Source organism: Felis catus, chromosome E3, assembly GCF_018350175.1.
Source record: "Felis catus isolate Fca126 chromosome E3, F.catus_Fca126_mat1.0, whole genome shotgun sequence".
Taxonomy (NCBI): domain Eukaryota; kingdom Metazoa; phylum Chordata; class Mammalia; order Carnivora; family Felidae; genus Felis; species Felis catus.
Window position 1 is genome coordinate 18,574,736 of NC_058383.1, and position 17,813 is coordinate 18,592,548.

A 17,813-nucleotide genomic window follows, 5' to 3' on the forward strand; every position below is an offset into this window, starting at 1 on the left:
ACCGCCAGACCAGACCCCGTTCCTGAGAAGGTGTACCGGCTTCCCACCAACAACATATGGAAGTTTTAGTTGCTCTACATGCCCGATGACATACAGTGTTGTTGTTTTCATTTTATTTAAGAAAATTTAGCCATTCTAGCTAGTGTGAAGTGGTTTTCCATTGTGGGTTTAATTTAGACTTCTCTGGTGACCACTGATGCTGAGCACCTTCCCATGTGCTTATATGGCTTCCTTTACCTGTTCAATTCAGCGGCCTTTTAGTATATTCAAAAGGTTGTGCCACCATCACCGTGACCTAATTTCAGAATTATTTTCAGGACCCCCAAAGCCTGTACACCCCAAAAACCTGTCCCCATCAGCAGTCACTCCCCTTAGCCACTGGCAACTGTTTATTCTACTTTCTGACTTTACAGATCTGCCTGTTCTAGATGCTTCATAGAAACAAAATCACACACTATGTGGCCTTTGGGGACTGGCTTCTTTCACTTAGCACAATATTTTCAAGGTTCATTCCTGCTATACATGTGTATTTCATTCCTTTTACGGCTGAATAATACCCCACTGGTATGGATTTTGTTTTTCCATTCATCGGTGGGTGGGACATTTAGGTAAAATGACTTTTATATCAAGAATCTGGGGGACACCTGGGGGGCTCAGTCGGTTGAGCATCCGACTTCGGCTCAGGTCATGATCTCGCAGTTCACGAATTCGAGCCCCGCATCAGGCTCTGTGCTGACAGACAGCTCAGAGCCTGGAGCCTGCTTCGGATTCTGTGTCTCCCTCTCCCTCTGCCCCTCCCCTGCTTGCACTCTGTCTGTCTCTTTCTCAAAAATAAACAAACATAAAAAAAAACTGGAACTCCCTCTGCGTGGCTATCTTTTCAAGATGAGTATCACGTAACAAGACACTGAGAACACCTCATCAGTGCCACTCCCTTCTGGGGGTCAGCTCCTGCTCCACTGACTCCAGTTAGTGGGTTTTTGTTTTGTTTTAATTTGTACGAGTTATGGTCATCGTCTGTGAGAGGGTTGGCCTGATCTGAGCTCCTCCATCATTACTGGAAGCAACCTCTCAGTGTATGCCCATCACCTTTTCTCTCCATTTTGGTAACAGTACTCCCAATTTCTCCTTCGAGAAAATGTCCTTCACCTTGGCTCCAAGATGGGTATATGACCTGGGCCCACAAGAGTATTCCACTCTTTCTGACCGCCATGACTAGCTCAGGAAGAGGAATGTGACCTAAGTCTGGCCCAAATCAATTTAAGAGCTTTTGCTGGGGGGCGCCTGAGTGACTCAGTCGGTTAGGCATCCAACTTCGGCTCAGGTCATGATCTCACGGTTCATGGGTTCGAGCCCCATGTTGGGCTCTGTGCTGACAGCTTGGAGCCTTGAGCCTGCTTCGGAATCTGTGACTCTCTCTCTCTCTCTCTCTCTCTCTCTCTCTCTCAGGTCATGATCTCACGGTTCATGGGTTCGAGCCCCATGTTGGGCTCTGTGCTGACAGCTTGGAGCCTTGAGCCTGCTTCGGAATCTGTGACTCTCTCTCTCTCTCTCTCTGCCCCTGCCCCCCTAGTGCTCTGTCTCTCAAAAAAATAAATGTTTGAAAAAATTTTAAAAAATTGTTTTAATTAAAATTAGACAGAAATTAGGGGGAAAAAAAAGATCTTTTGCTGGAAGCTATCTGAAAAGAGATACCTTCTTTCAGTTGGTTGTTAACAGAGTAGCAGGGAAGCCTGGAACTGATGGAGGCTTTTGCCTGTCTGAGACAGAAGTCAACATGGAGAAAAGTGGAGCTGAAAGACATTAAAAGAAAAAAAAAAATTCCTGGTGACATAACTTAGGTTTTGGGATATAACTGTGCCTGAGGCTGGTATACCCAGGACTTTTCAGTTAGAGTCTAATGGATACTACTTTTCTCCTTGGACTAGTTTGGGTTAGCTTTTTGTTATCTGCAACTGAGAAGCCTAATAGGTAATTATAGGGACAAAGAACGTGTTAACCGCTAACCACTCAGTCTAAACCTGTTCTCTAGCCAAGGCCTCATACCAATAAATCCAAACATTCTATACTTAAACCACTCTAACATCAATCCCACAGGGCTTAAGACAGAGCTTTGTTCTGAATCAAAGGGAAGGCAGGCATCTAAGACCCTACACTCAGATCCCATACTCTCAATGTAGCCACGCTCAACAACAATCTACATTCATCAATTGGTTTGAAAAAATTAAGGAGATGCGGATTTCTTTCCCCTACTACCTACCATGCTTCTAGACCAAAGCTTACATACATCATTCTCATTGAAACCTAACAATCGCCTAAGCACACCCTCTCTATAGCTGGGGAACCTGAAGTTCAGAGTGGTTAAATTATGCTCGGTAACTCAGGAAATAACAGGTAGTTACAAAACTGCAAACTCTAAAATCTATGTTCTCCCTCCCAATTTCAAACTTTGTAAGGACTTCGGCTTATTCATTAGCAAAAGAGATCATGAAGTAAGACCATTTCGTCTACTAGAAACTGTCAATCAACTGTTATTAAGATTGCACTGAAAGAGGGGCGCCTGGGTGGCGCAGTCGGTTAAGCGTCTGACTTCAGCTCAGGTCACGATCTCGCGGTCCATGGGTTCGAGCCCCGCGTCGGGCTCTGGGCTGATGGCTCAGAGCCTGGAGCCTGTTTCCGATTCTGTGTCTCCCTCTCTCTCTGCCCCTCCCCCGTTCATGCTCTGTCTCTCTCTGTCCCAAAAATAAATAAAAAACGTTGAAAAAAAATTAAAAAAAAAAAAAGATTGCACTGAAAGAGTCACCAATAGGATGGCGATTCATAGTGGCTTCTGATAAACATAAAGGTAACAATTGTGGGAAATAAGTTTAGAAATTCCCTGGGCTTGCACCAGTGGGTTAACAAGGCATAAAGAATTACAAAGCCATAGGATGCTCTTACCCAAGCTTGAGTAGACAAGATTAGGCCCCCAGAATAGAGTAGGAGAGGGGCAAAGTTCCCCAGAATAGACGTGGCGGGGGCAAAGGCCCCTAGAATAGAGAGGGGGGCAAAGGCCCCCAACACAAAGGTATATGAAGTAAGCAAGATTAGGTATTCAGGGCAAAAGTGCCCCCCAATTTAGTACTATAGCAGTAAAGCTGCTTTCACAGGAGGGAAGGACCAAGTAAACAGGTAAATAGGGCTATAGACCTCTGCTGCTGTGGGTGAAGCAGCCCAGAGCAGAGCTGATTAGCAAAAGAAAAGGTGCCTTGTTAACCCTGAGGTTATTTCCCCTATCTGCCTTATCCCCTAGGCTAGCTAAGATAAACAGACATTGCGCCTCCTGTCTGCCATTAACAACCATCTGCCCATCTGCCTGGCGCCAGGATTGACCCAAACCTCAAACACCGTGTATCTTCAAAACCCCCTTTCCCTCATGCCCATGAGTTAATGTTCACAGATTCATTGTCTCTTTGTGCATGCCCATCACGTTTGTAAGCCTTCTGATCTTAATAAATACGGAGCAAGGACCCTTATTCGGGGTCTTGTCTTTTCGCAGACATTAGCCATCTCTTGCTTTTAATCCTGCGTCTGCTCTCTTGCTGGCCAAGAGAGAACTTTAGATTTAGAATCTACGACAAACACTGACAGCTATTCCTTACTGAATACCTACTATGAGCTAAGCACTTTTATGTAGATGACTCCATCTAAACTGCTCTTCATTTAACACTGTGGAAACAGGAGTCTTGGAGAAATCAGTGACTTTACTGAAGTCACACAAGTAATAAGTGGAAGAGGTGGGATTCAAATCCAGATCTGTCTGACTCTATGACCTAAGCCTTAAGGCTCATGATCAACATCCCAAACCTATTGGTATAATGTTCAACAAAGTAGCTTCCCCTCCACAGATAGAGTGACCACAAATCCTGAAGTGATGTATACTGGGTATTTTTTCCAATGCAAATGATATAGGATCCTATAGAAGATTCATTTTTAAAACACTTGTAAGACTCTTTGTACACAAATTTAGAAATGAGGTTTAAAAGGCTGACTTACTACATGCCCCTGTTTCCAGCTCCGGAAAGCTAGATCACTAAAACTATGAATTCTTTTTTTTAAATTTTTTTTTCAACGTTTTTTATTTATTTTTGGGACAGAGAGAGACAGAGCATGAACGGGGGAGGGGCAGAGAGAGAGGGAGACACAGAATCGGAAATAAAACTATGAATTCTAATGGACCTACCCACTGAGAACAGGGTGCCTCGTGCTGGGCCAGGTATTTATAAAACACACACTGTGGTTTACAAAACACTTCTTTTTTAAAGATTTTTTAAAAAGTCTGTTTATTTAAGCAATCTCTACACCCAACGTGGGGCTTGAACTCACGACCCCGAGATCAAGAGTCACACACTCCACCAACTGAGCCAGCCAGGTGCCCCGACAAAACACTTTCAAGGCACCACTTCAGATCCTGGACAGCCAGCCCCTCTCAAACAGCAATACCATACAGCAACTGCAGTAAGCAATTCCAGTGTCCCCAGCCCAAGCAAGCACAGACTTTCATGCTTCAGGTCCTTTAAGCCTTTCCCTACCTCTCCGTGGGTCTCAAATTTGCTCGTCTTTCAGGTGCAAATCAAATGGCAGCCAAGTTAATACTTTCACGGCAGTACTTGCCAACATTTCTCACACCACAGCATACACAGAACATAGTATTTATGATGTTATTTGTGTCCTCGTGTAAAAGAACAAAGCTGCTTGCAGCCAGAAGAGAATGGCAGGGGGATCTGGCTGTCCCAGGCCCTGCTCAGGTGCCCTGATGCCAAGGGCAATCAAAATTTCCAAAGCACAGTACACAAATTTCTGTTCTTGCACCTGTCACACACGCACGAGACACTTGCATTAACTTGTCTCTCCTGCAGACCACAAACTCTCAGAAGACAGAGAAGCAGGCGTATTCGTCCCTATATTCCCAGCAACTAGCACAGGGCCTGGCACCTACTAAGTCTTCAAAATAGATTATGGGAGCTGAATCCTGGAAATCTCTTAAAACAGTCTTTCAGCTTAGAAGCATGCACCAATTCTGAAGCTGGGTTAGTCAATACCTTCTCTCCAATCCCAGAAAAAAAAAAAAAAAGTTCCTATAAACATACTCTAAGAAAGACAATCTACTCCCACTTACGGAGAAGAGGTACTTTTTCTCTATAAATTAATTCATTCAATAATTTGTTAAATACTGCTGTGCCAGGCATGAGGAACATACAGCAGTGAATGAGGCAAAGAGTCCCTGCCTTGCTGTACAAAACTTACAGTCCAGAAAGGAACACAGACATTAAACAAATAGTCCCATATACTTATTTGTAGGTGAAAGTTAAAAGGGACATAGAGATGGGGCGCCTGGGAGGCTCAGTTGGTTAAGGAACAACTCTTGATATTGGCTCGGGTCATGATCTCATGGTTCGTGGGATTGAATCCTGTCGGGCTCCATGCTTGGGATTCTTTCTCTCTGTCCCTCCCCGGCTTGCATGCACATGTGCACTCTCTCAAAATAAATACATAAACATTAAAAAAAATTTTTTTAAATAAAAGGGACATAGAGGACAGAGTAGACACACAGATAAATTTGAATAAACAATGACAGGGATGTCGAAGAACCGAAAACACAAATTCTCAGGCAAAAAGGACAAAGTGCCAAAGAGAATAATCTACAATTAGACACCCAATAGTGAAACTTCAAAGCCTCAAGGGCAAATACATGATAATATACTGACTGGAGAAGGAAAGGGGAGGGGGACAAAATACACCAAGAATAACTCAGTGTTTGGCATGAGCAACTGGAAGAATGGTCAGACAGGTTAAGGTACGAGAAGGGTAAAACTTAAAATGTCAGTTTTGTACATGTTTGAGATGCTGATTTGACATTTTAAGAGATATCATTTGAGAGGTGACTATAAGAATCTGGAGTTCAAGGCAGAGCACTAGGCTGCAGATAGAAATTTGAGAGCACAACACACAGTATTTATATTTAAAGCCTTGAAATTGATAGCTCCTAGGAAGTGACCACGGAGAAGAGATCCAGGATGAGGCCTGGGGGCGGTGTAATCATTAGAGATAAGGAAGAGGAACAAGAAATCAGCAGAGAAGCCAGAGAGCTGAGGCTACAGACGTGGCTATTGCACACATCAAATGAATAACGTGCTTCAAGAAGGGGCAACGATGAACTGCATCAAAAATTGCTACGGGAGTGCGAACGAAGTTAAAACTGAACTTGGCGACGTTGCGATCATTGGTGGCTTTGACAAAGTGCTATTTCAGTGGAATGGTGGGGGCCTAGACTGGAGTGGGTTCTCAAGAGACCTGGAGATGAGATGTCAGCTACAGACTGAAGCCCTAGGCTGTAAACGGGCGCAGACAGATGAGCAGGCAACTGGAAGTCTCTGGAGGGCGAATGAAGTCATCTCCTTAAGGGGGGCGCATCCTCGGCTGCTGTCTTCCCACACCTGGGCTGAGTACCCCGCCTCTGCCGCCTTAGCGCCCCGCACCGCACGCGCCAGCTTCCGGCGAGCGCACGCGCAAACTCAAACACCGCCGGCCCTCCCTCCTCCAGCCCCGCCTCTCCCCGCCCAGGGCGCGTGCGCACCGCCCCTCGAGAGCCGCCTCGGCAAGGCCCGGGAGTAGGGACGCACCGGGGACCCTAACCCTCCGCTCCCGTCATTTCCCGGGGGCCCCAGAGCGCGACCCAGCCCCACCTGCCAAGCCACGAACGGAGTAAGCACGTCGCGCTGGAAATTGCGACGGCAGGAGCGGGCGCGTCCCTCGAATGCTTTTCAAAGCGTTAGCTAACGCCCTTACGTTCGAAGATTCGCGGCACGTCGAGAGCCACACACGCTGTTTTCCTTTTATGAGCTAGTCGCAGCGCGAACCCCTTCACGCATGCGCCGTCCTTCCCTTGTGACGTGCCGCGCTGCTCCTTGGGAAATGTAGTTTTTACTTTGTCACCCTAGTCCGGAGTCAGCCGCTGGACCTTATTTTAACAAACTTAGGCCTTTGTCTGTTTTCAGTAGCCTCTCATTCCCCAAAGCCTCTATAAGATAATAATAATAATAAAAAAAAATTGTGTGTGTGAAACCACAGGTTGCTCCAAAAGATAAATTCTATTTTAAAAAGTTTGAATATATTAAAACAAACAGATCCTTAGACCCAGAAATTGCCCTTTCAGGGAGTCTTCTCAGGAACCTATTAAGGACGTGAGTAAATGTTTAACTATAATGGTTTACATACCAGTATCTTACATAACCCCTGCCAAAGTTTAGAAGTACATTTTATGTCGTTTGATTATTTGATACACTTGCCAGCCCAATAAGGTTAGGATCATCTGTTTTGTTCACCTATGTGTTCCCAGTACCTAGCACATTCCTAGTACCTATGAGGGCGCATAGTAGGCCCTCAATATTTTCGTGTGCACTTAGAAGGATCGCAGACTTCAACACAAACTGTTTCAGCCCCAAATTAATGCATCATTCCCCCCCCCCCATCAAGGTTCTTTTTGATTTTGTGATCTCTGTCTCAATGATGATGGCATGACCATCTATCCAGTCTCAGCCCTATATCCTGCATTTTATGAAGCTAATGCTGGCAAGGATATCACAAATTTTGCGTTTGTGGAGGTCTCAAGAGCTGTTTCTCCTGAATGTCAAATACTGACCTTAGTTGCTCCTCAGAAGAGATTTGGAGCTCACGTTTGTTTGTTTGTTTGTTTGTTTGAATTTATCTTTAATCTCCTATACTACTACTGTCAAACGACAGAAATTCAACTGAGTAACTTAGAAGGTCAAATTGGCTTTATTGAAACAGTTCGTGAATTGGGCAGCATCCCACCCACCGAGCTGAAGAAAAGGAAAGGTTTTTGAAGTGGAGAGGGAGCAGAAAAAAAGGATATTATTAGCAAAGAATACATTGTTTTGGGCAAGGTCACCCCTCCTGAGGGGAATAGAAGGGATCTATCAGTAAATTTCCTAGTGCTGACCAAGAAATTCCATGTAGCTTGGTTAAATAATAAATAATAACAGTTCACATTGTTGGGGACTTACTATGTACCAGGTGCTGTTAATATGTTTTGTATGTTTCATTCATAAAACATACTCCATACACTTATCGTCTTCACTACTTGCACCCTCGTCTGAGGGGTCTCTACTCCTCCTTCAACAACTGCAAGAGCTTTTTATTTGTTTATTCCCAGATGTGGAGGTTGGGTCACTCATTACTCGCTTTATGACAGACTACAATCACTGGGCTCAGTACACCCTCTCTCTTGTTTTCTCTGTTTATGACCTTTATCTCTTCTCCACTCCTCCTCCCTTCCCCAGCGTGTGTGTGTCTTTACAAAACACGCGTGTTGTTTAGGGTGCATGTATTTTTAATTTGCTTAAATGGTATTGTGCTATAAACCTCAGTTTCTTATTTTTTCCACTCCGCCCTGTACTTTTAAGATTTGTCCTTGTTGTTGTGTGTGCCTGTTACTTAGAATAACTGTGCAGTCTTTCTCAATGGACATCCACATTGTAGTTATCTGGACCCGTGGTGATGGACATTTAAATCGCCTCCAACTACTGGCTACGGCAGACAACCAGCCTCATGCCTGTCCTCTAGCGGCCAATGTGAGGATTTTTCTGGGAAGTATAACTGCCCAATGAGACTGGTAATAGCCCCTTAAATTGTCTGCCCTCACACATTCTGGCCAGAGCACTCTTCTTAAAACACAAAGGTGTGCGTGAACTGGCACCTGGGTCTCCCGCCCCATCACCTTCTCTCCCACCCCTCTCCACCTCTCTCTCTCCTTCAGCGTCTCCACTTCTTTAGGTCTTTCATACCTGCCATGTCCCTCCTCCCTCCTCTGGAGCATATTTCCTTGCCCTATTTACCTCCAAATCTCCTACTCAACTTCAGGTCTCCCTGACCGGGCCAAATCCCTCTGTCACGATCCCTCGAGAGCCCCATGTAGTAGACCTCCTGTAATCGTGACCATAACACAATAACACAATCGTACAGTTGTTTGTGGCATAATTTGATTTATGTCTGTCCTACCTCTCACTCCTTAGATTATAAGCCCCGTGAAGGCTGGGCTCATACCTGTTTATGTTCATCACCGTATCTTTAGCACACAGCCTTGTGCCTGGCAGATAACAAAAACATTTGTTAGATGAAAGAGAAAATGAAGGTGTTATCTCTGCTTTGGGGAGGGCCATTGAGGGGGCGGTGTCTTGGTGGGGTGACTGCTAGAGAATTTGGTCCTCAGGTCTGCAGGACCAGAAATTCCATTTTGTGAGCAACCTCTCAGGGTAGACTCACACCGAGGCAGCTCAAAAGGGACCAATGTACAAACCAGAACCCACTGATTTAGAAATGTGGTGCTGACCAGAGCACTCACTTTGCCTGGACAGCACCATTCCTTCCTGTGAGAAAGGCACAGTGTGGCAAAGAAAACTGGGCCCTTCTGGTCTCTGAGTCCCTTTGCGTCAGAGCATCACATCTGAAATCTTTTCCAAAAAGCCTTGAAAAGTCACAGGGATCTTGACTGAAGGTCTCTTTAGGTCAGGCGGAGGGAGTTACATTAGCATGACTTCCTAACAATCCCTTTACAAATCCCTTTCTTCACAGAGTTCCACTGCTGAGGACGGTGCTCATACTCTCCCTCCTTTTTGCTTTCTTCCTGCTCAGAACTGACTCTGTGCATGGAGGCTTCCGGCGCCTTCTATGGAAAGCCAGCTACCCATCTCTCACCTTGTCCCTATTCATGCCTACCCATAACCCACTTGAACAAAACAAAAAAGGCTTGAATCCCACACCCATCTTCTTAGTGCAGACGATAGAACTAACTAGAGGTCATATGATCCCCAGACATGGCTGGACTGACCAGGGAACAACATACAAATCCAGGCCCAAGAGATAGAAATGCTTGCTTACTATTCAAAGGAACGTGAAGAAATACAGCCCAACTACTTGTATGCACCTACAAGTAGTCCGAGCACATACAGGCAGCTAACCAGCACTATCCTGAACACATAAGCACCAGATGCAGCTCACGAAATCTGTGACACACAGAACAAAGATATTTTTCAGATTCCAAGTCCCTCAAAAGGTGGAACAAACTTTTGACCTCCCTGGGACCGGACGAAGCGACACCAGAACCAACTAAGGAACCACTGTTAACATGACTTCATGGGCTTCTAATCAACAGCATCTACCTTCTCAGAAGATCCCTGACCCAAATTTTGCCCTGAAAAACCCTCACTTGTAAGCCATCGGGGCATTTTGAGCATTAGCTCCTCGTTCTTCTGGATGGCACCACACCAATAAATACCCTATCTTCCTTCACTGCAAAAGCTCGGTGTCAGTTTTTACTGGCTTGCTGTGCATCGGGTGAATGAATTCTCACCGGGTTTGGTTACAGGCTCTTCCTTTGGATCTGACCTCCCATGGCAGGCAGGTGGGGCAAATTCTAACTCTACACTTACTGCCTTTCCTCCCCAACACATACAAAAGAAGCCGTAGCATGACCAGAAGGTGGCATAGTGTGTATGGAACCCAAGGCGGGAAGGGGATACAATACATTAACTCTTAAAAATTGGCTTTATCTCCTCCCCTACCCCACTGCCGCTCCTAAAATAGGTATACATTGTATGGAGTATTACTCAGCAATCAAAAAGAATGAAATCTTGCCATTTGCAACAACATGGATGGAACTAGAGTGTATTATGCTAAGCAAAATTAGTCAGAAAAAGACAAATATCATATGACTTCGCTCATATGTGGAATTTAAGATACAAAACAGATGAACATAACGGAAGGGAAGCAAAAATAATATAAACACAGGGAGCGGGGGCAAAACTTAAGAGACTCTTATGGCTGGGAGGTGGGCTAAATGGGTGAGGAGCATTAAGGAGGACTCTTGACGGGATAAGCACTGGGGGTTATATGTAGGGGACGAATCACGGGATTCGTCCTGAAATCATTATTGCACTATATGCTAACTAACTTGGATATAAATTTTAAAAAAGAAATAAAATAAAATATAAAATAAAATAAATAAAGTAAAATTAAATTAAAAATGGGTATACGCGGTAGAAAGTCAAACACTGCAGAGATCTAGAATCTGGAATGGAAAAAGTACAAATTCTCCATGATCCCTGTCTAGGGTATGACCACTCCCGAAGAGTGTGATGACATCCCATCCCCTAGCCTCTCCCCCTTTCTTTGTTCAGTAACTACAATAATTTTGCTTACGAAAATAAGATTGGCTTGGGGCTCTCTTTCTCTGGGGTGGGGGGAAGCCACTCCTCAAAGCACAGGAACTTCTGTAACCTGGGACAGCTGAGAGCAGGGCTGGGGAGGAGGGCTGGTGGGAGGGGGGCCAGATTCTGCCCCTGAAGAGTACTGGGCTCTACAGACATTCCCCATCCCCTACCACCACCCACTCAAACTGCAAGGCTATGATCTTCACTATTTGAAAATCGTATTTGAATAGATTTTCCTCTGTAAGTATGGAATGATGTATCAGATTGAATGAGCCAACAAGCAAATGCTCAAAGATCTCCCTGATGGACCCCCAGGATTCTCTTGACATTCCTCAGGCTGGATGCCACCTTCAAAGACCAGGGCTTCTACAGGGGATCCCCAGAGCACATTACCATCCAGGAGTGGTCAGACAGAAAGTCAGCTAGATCACATGACACCTGGATTGGAATTTATACAGTCAAGGATGGCTATCCTATCCAGGAAACCTTCACCAGGAATTACAAGGTGATGCTGTCCGCCCAGTGTTTTGACATCCAGCTGGACATTAAAGACCTCTGTGTGTCTACCCCACCAAGAAGGTCCCAGAGTACCCAGCAGAGAAGGTAAGCCCGCGAACGCAGAAGTGACAGCACTGGACATCAGATGCCACGGCCTCGGTGGGAAATGGATTTGAGACTTGAAGAGACAGGGTTCTTCGCTGGAGGTAAATACCGTCGTCTTAGGAAGATAAACATAGTTGTGAGTTCTTCGTATGTCTGTAATTTTGACTACTCAAGCTATGTTTACAAAATGAAACAGAATGGAGAACATATGGAAACATGAGATGAATAGATAGCTAATATGGATACTTCAGCTAGTTCTGAAATCCACTTGGTCCTGTTTTTTACGTGTGTGTAGGTGCATACTAGGTGCCCCGGCATACGAAGGGAGAAGGTGTTGGCTGTGGCAGGGAGGCGTATTGTACTATTGACACTGTTGAGGATTGATGGTGATAATAAAAAGTACGTGATTTGGGTCAGTTTACAGACAACGACCCCTTTAGTGTCAGAATGCTGACATTGGCCCCTCCTACCGAAGCGATTCCTTTTAAAGTCCCTTCCGGATTTGGGCACCTGGGTGGCTCAACTGAGCCACTCGGTTGAGTGTCCGACTTCAGCTCAGGTCATGATCCCATGGTTCATGGGTTCAAGGCCCGCATCAGGCTCTGTGCTGACAGTTCAGAGCCTGGAGCCTGCTTCAGATTCTGTGTCTCCCTCTCTCTCTGTCTCTCTGCCCCTCCCCCACTTGCTCTCTCTCTCTCTCTCTCTCTCTCTCTCTCTCTCAAAAATAAATAAACATTTAAAAAATAAAAAAATAATAAATATTTGGTTGCATTAAAAAAAATCCCTTGCAGATTTAAGAGTTCTATGGCATGACCCAATTCATATAGAAATTTTGGCGTAACTAGAAGTCCGTACTATTCCTCTAAAGAGACATTTTAAGGGGCACCTGGGTGGCTCAGTTGGTTGAGCGTCCGACTTCAGCTCAGATCATATATCTCACACGCCGTGAGTTCCAACCCCGCGTCGGGCTCTGTGCTGACAGCTCAGAGCCTGGAGCCTGCTTCAGATTCTGTGTCTCCTCCTCTCTCTGCCCCTCCCCTGCTCATGCTCTGTCCCTCTGTGTCTCAAAAAATAAATAAACATTTTAAAAAATTTTTAAAAAGACAAGAATAAAAAAGAGCACTGAACTGTGAGACAGGAGACTCTCGTCTAATAAATCCAGGACCAGAATTCCCTTGCGCTCTAGCTCCTTTGGCTAACTAAATGCGCTGTGCTTCCCTTCACTTTGGCCTTCCTGGGAAACTGACCTGGTCTCTCTGACTTCCTAGGTTAGCTCACACGTGAGTTTTTCTGAGAGTTGCTCACAAGCCTGGGTTAGGTGCATGGTGCAGCCTGAAGGTGCTTTTGTCACACTACTTATTACGCTGGGTGGTAACATCCTGCTTATTGGACACTATCATCCACCAGCCTATGAGCCCCTTGGATACGGGTGCCGTGTTCTGTTCACTTCTATATCCCAGCACCAAGCAAGTGCCTGGCGTATGATTGGTGCCCTAGACGTTTGTAGAATAGTGAATGCTAGCCTGTCTTGTCCTTCCTTCCTCCTCTGGTAAAGGGGTTGGGTTCACTGATTTCTAGGGAGTGTTCCAGGAGTAGAATTTATCACTCTAGACTCATTCATGATTGTTTTAGCTGACCATTCATCTTCTTTATTTACCAGAGGAAGTGTGATACCTATTTTATGCTGAAAACAATGTATTACACACAGTTACTTTTATTATTTCAAAAACTGTAATGTAAGGGGCGTCTGGGTGGCTCAGTCGGTTAGGTGTCTAACTTCAGCTCAGGCCATGATCTTGAGGTTCAAGAGTTTGAGCCCCATGTCGGGTTCTGTGCTGACAGCTCAGAGCCTGGAGTCTGCTTCAGATTCTGTCTCCCTCTCTCTGCCCCTCCCCCGCTCAGGCTCTCTGTCTTTCTCTCTTAAAAATAAATAAAAACACCTGCACCCCGATGTTTATAGCAGCACTCTCAACAATAGCCAAAGTATGGAAAGAGCCCAAATGTCCATCGATGGATGAATGGATAAAGAAGATGTGGTATCTATATATACAATGAAGTCTTACTCGGCAGTCAAAAAGAATGAAATCTTGCCATTTGCAACTACGTGGATGGAACTGGAGGGTATGATGCTAAGTGAAATTGGTCAGTCAGAGAAAGACAAATATCATATGACTTCATTCATATGAAGACTTTAAGACACAGAACAGATGAACACAAGGGAAGGGAAGCAAAAATCATATAAAAACAAGGAGGGGGACAAAACATAAAAGACTCTTAAATACGGAGAACAGAGCGTTACTGGAGGGGTTGTGGGAGGGAGGATGGGCTAAATGGGGAAGGGGCACTAAGGAATCTACTCCTGAAATCATTGTTACACTGTATGCTAACTTGGATGTAAATTAAAAAAAAATAAATTAAATAAAAAAAGAAATATTTGGAAAAATAAATAAGTAAATAAATAAAAAAATTAAACAGCGTAATGTAAAAGTTAGGATTATAGTACACATAATGTTCTGCAACTTGTTTTTCTCATTCATGACGACTTTCTCATCAGAGCCAGAGACATAACTTACTGTTGTTTTTTTAACGTTTATTCATTATTGAGAGAGAGAGAGAGACAGAGCATGAGCAGGGAAGGGGCAGAGAGAGGGGGAAGACACAGAATCGGAAGCAGGCTCCAGGCTCCCAGCCGTCAGCACAGAGCCCGACGTGGGGCTCGAACTCACAAACCGTGAGATCGTGACCTGAGCCGAAGTCGGATGCCCAACCGCCTGAGCCACCCAGGCACCCCCGTAGCTTATTGTTTTTAAAGGCTACGGAGTATTTCACCAAAGAATGCTGATCGGTCACCTTCTGTTGGATGCTTAGCTTGTTTCCAGCTTTTCACTATTATAAACAAGGCCATTTCCGCAGGAGCATTTCCTCAGGAGACTCTGTAAGTAGAACTACAATATCACGGCATATTTAACATTCTGAACAGCGTTGCCAAACTGCCCATGGAGAGAACGCACCCACTTGTCTTCAAGGTGATGGTAGTGCACAGCCAAGAATAATTGCAAGTCAGCTGCCGGGTTTGGGGGGTGTCTCTGGACCTGCTGCTATAAAGTCAGGCGGACCCATTTTATTTCACCACATTTAGGTTTCTTCGTCTCTTTGGTACCCAGGGATGCCACCAGCCCAGCTTGATAACATAACCTGCCTTCAGCCTGGGAATCTCCAGATCCTTTGAGCCAAAAACACCTGCACATCCTTTGGGCTGTCCACGCTTTCCTGACTTGGCCAGTTTAACTCGTAGAGTTGGATGTGTTTTGGTGTCTTTCTCTTTTTTTTTTTTTTTAATTTTGAGAGAGAGAGAGTATGAATGGAGGAAGGGCAGAGAGAGAGAGGGAGAGAGGAAATCCCAAGCACGCTCCACAGTGTCAGGGCAGAGCCCGATGCTGGGCTCGATTCTACGAACCGTGAGAGCATGACCTGAGCAGAAATCGAGAGTTGGATGCTTAACTGACCGAGCCACCCAGGCACCCCTCTTTCTCAGTCATTTTCGTTCAGGGTTCACTGCCTCTAGGAAACCTGCTGTGATCCTCTCCCAACTGTCCCCCACCCTCCTCACTCCCATTGGGTTGGGTACCTTCCTGAGAGCTCCCCAGCGCCCCCGGGGTTTACTCCGGGTTACGTGCGGATCACACTGGGTTGTAATAGGTGTGCCTGGCCATCTCCTGGAATGTCACGAAGGTACAGTCATACATAGAAAGACAATAAACTTCCTCTTGGCCGATTACACGTATTTACCTGGAGACTAGAGAATGGGAAAACACACTTCAACTTCTCCCACTGAGTCACCTTCTGGGCCCTACAGGTCCATGCCATGGGTTCCCAAAAGTCCCTTCTCTCTTGGCCACCCTCCCTCTGTCTGCCCCGCTCCCCTGGGATCTGGGCTTTCTTCTAATAGCACCTGCAGGATCAAGGCCAGGAAACGTTCCTCCCCGGCTCCACGGAGAACGGTCACACTGTCTTCACAGTCTTCTGTGGGACTAGGGTTGGGGCTCTCAGTTCCCCCAGAGCACAGCACCAAGAAGCTGAAAAACCCACCAACCGTAAAAGAGCTTTGCGGATTCAACTGATCATTTATTGAGCGCTGACTGTGTTCCAGGGACCGGGGATACAACAAGATAGATGAGATTCCTGCCTTCGTGAATGACGATAATAATAACAGCTCACATGTATTGACCACTTACTCTGTTCTGGGCGTTGTTCTGCGCCTTGACACGAATTGGCCTTTTAATCCTTCTAACAATCCCACCAGGTAGGTATCATCGTTAATCTCATCTTACAGATGAGGAAACTGAGACACAGAGAGGCTAAATAACTTCTCTCAGGGCACGAAACTAACAGGTACAAGAACCAAGCTTTGGACCCAAGCAGAGCCTACTCCTTTAGCCACTAACTGAACCAAACCAGGATTGCATTCGAGTGGGGACATATCACGTAGAAGGAAACAAAGAAAAAAGGATATTTCCATCAGTGATCTCTCTGGGGAAAGTATAACAAAATGAGGGTCATGGGGTAAAAATGGGGAATTCTTAGCACCCAGCCTGGTCCAAAGCAAGTCCTCATCATTCAAGGGGAAGGGAGGAGGGACAGGGAGGGCGGAAGGAAGGAATCCCTGACAGGTGCTTCCCCAGGCACGGCCGCCAAAAGCTTGCCAGTGTTTGGCCAGCCGTGCTGATCTAGAACCAGGCTGGAACTGGGGTCAGGTAGACCTCGGGAGGGATCCTTCACCACTCACCAGCCGTGTGACCTTGAGCAAGTTGCTCTCGGAGCTTCAATTTCCCTTCTCCAAAGATCGGAGGAAATAGCGATCTACACTGTGCCGGCTCAGGACAAAGGCCTGTCGCACCTAGTGGTTCTGTCACCATCTTCCCCGTGCAGCTGAGCCGATGGAAAGTCAGAAGGGAGCCCAGGATCTCGCAGCTCGTACAGGGGCCTGGGCAGCTCAGGAATTTGGAGCGTGGGGGGGGGGTGTTCTTGGTAGTGACCACGACAGGGTGCAGACGTTTGTCCTGCTAGACAGTCATGAAGCTAAAACGCTCCTTTACGAGGACGTGAGGCTAGAACGTACTCCATCACATGCAGTGGTGAAGTCTCCTGCCTTGTAGGAACCGCGTATTTCCTCATTGTCTCCACCTTAATTTGCCTGCGTGTGGCATCTTGGTTTAAGGTTATTTTCCTCTGCCCCTGATCATCTGGTCTGTTAGTATTCGTGGGAAGGAAAAATTCTTCCCCTGTTCTTCAGAAGCTTCCAGCTGGACTAAGAATTGAATGGACACGAGACAGATAAACAACAGGAAAAAACGAAGTTTTATTATGCACGCGTGGGGGCCCCCGTCATGAAATTGAGACCTAACAAAAATGACCAAAGCAGGCAGTTTTTATCCTTTTCGACGAAGAGACCATAAATCCATGAGGAATTGAAAGGAGAAAGAGAACTTAACTTGGGGAGCTTTAATTTGTAAGCAATTCTAAACAGATTTTGGGCTGGGATAGGAAATGAGTAAAAAAAATCACGGACGTCTTGGCTCTAAATCTCCTATGTCTGGTGATCAGGGTGTCTCTTTACCTCCTTAACTTTCACCTGGGAGATTTATTTCCTGCTCTCGGCGACTGAGGAGGGTCTGCCCTTCTCACCACAGGTTGTCTCTGAAGTAACTTTTATTTAAAATAATCAATATACGGGGCGCCTGGGTGGCTCAGTCGGTTAAGCGGCTGACTTCGGCTCAGGTCATGATCTCGCAGTCCGTGAGTTCGAGCCCCGCGTCGGGCTCTGTGCTGACAGCTCAGAGCCTGGACCCTGTTTCAGATTCTGTGTCTCCCTCTCTCTGACCCTCCCCCGTTCATGCTCTGTCTCTCTCTGTCTCAAAAATAAATACATGTTAAAAAAAA

At 45.7% G+C, this 17,813-nt stretch overlaps 1 protein-coding gene across 3 annotated transcripts in view; it reads right to left on the bottom strand.

Moving 5' to 3' along the window:
* Window positions 1–6,900, bottom strand: part of SGF29 (SAGA complex associated factor 29) — a 31,675-nt gene extending 24,775 nt beyond the window's left edge. Inside the window, exons 1-2 of one of the 3 annotated variants that reach the window (XM_006942198.5) lie at window positions 6,726–6,900; window positions 1,696–1,793 (exon numbers count right to left, since the gene is read on the bottom strand). The gene's annotated coding sequence lies outside the window, so the exon portion shown is untranslated. Of the gene's footprint in view, window positions 1–1,695; window positions 1,794–6,333; window positions 6,465–6,725 lie in introns of those variants that run through there. The other 2 variants (XM_006942199.5, XM_045047419.1) reach the window with 2 other exon arrangements.
* Window positions 6,901–17,813: the final 10,913 nt, after the last annotated feature.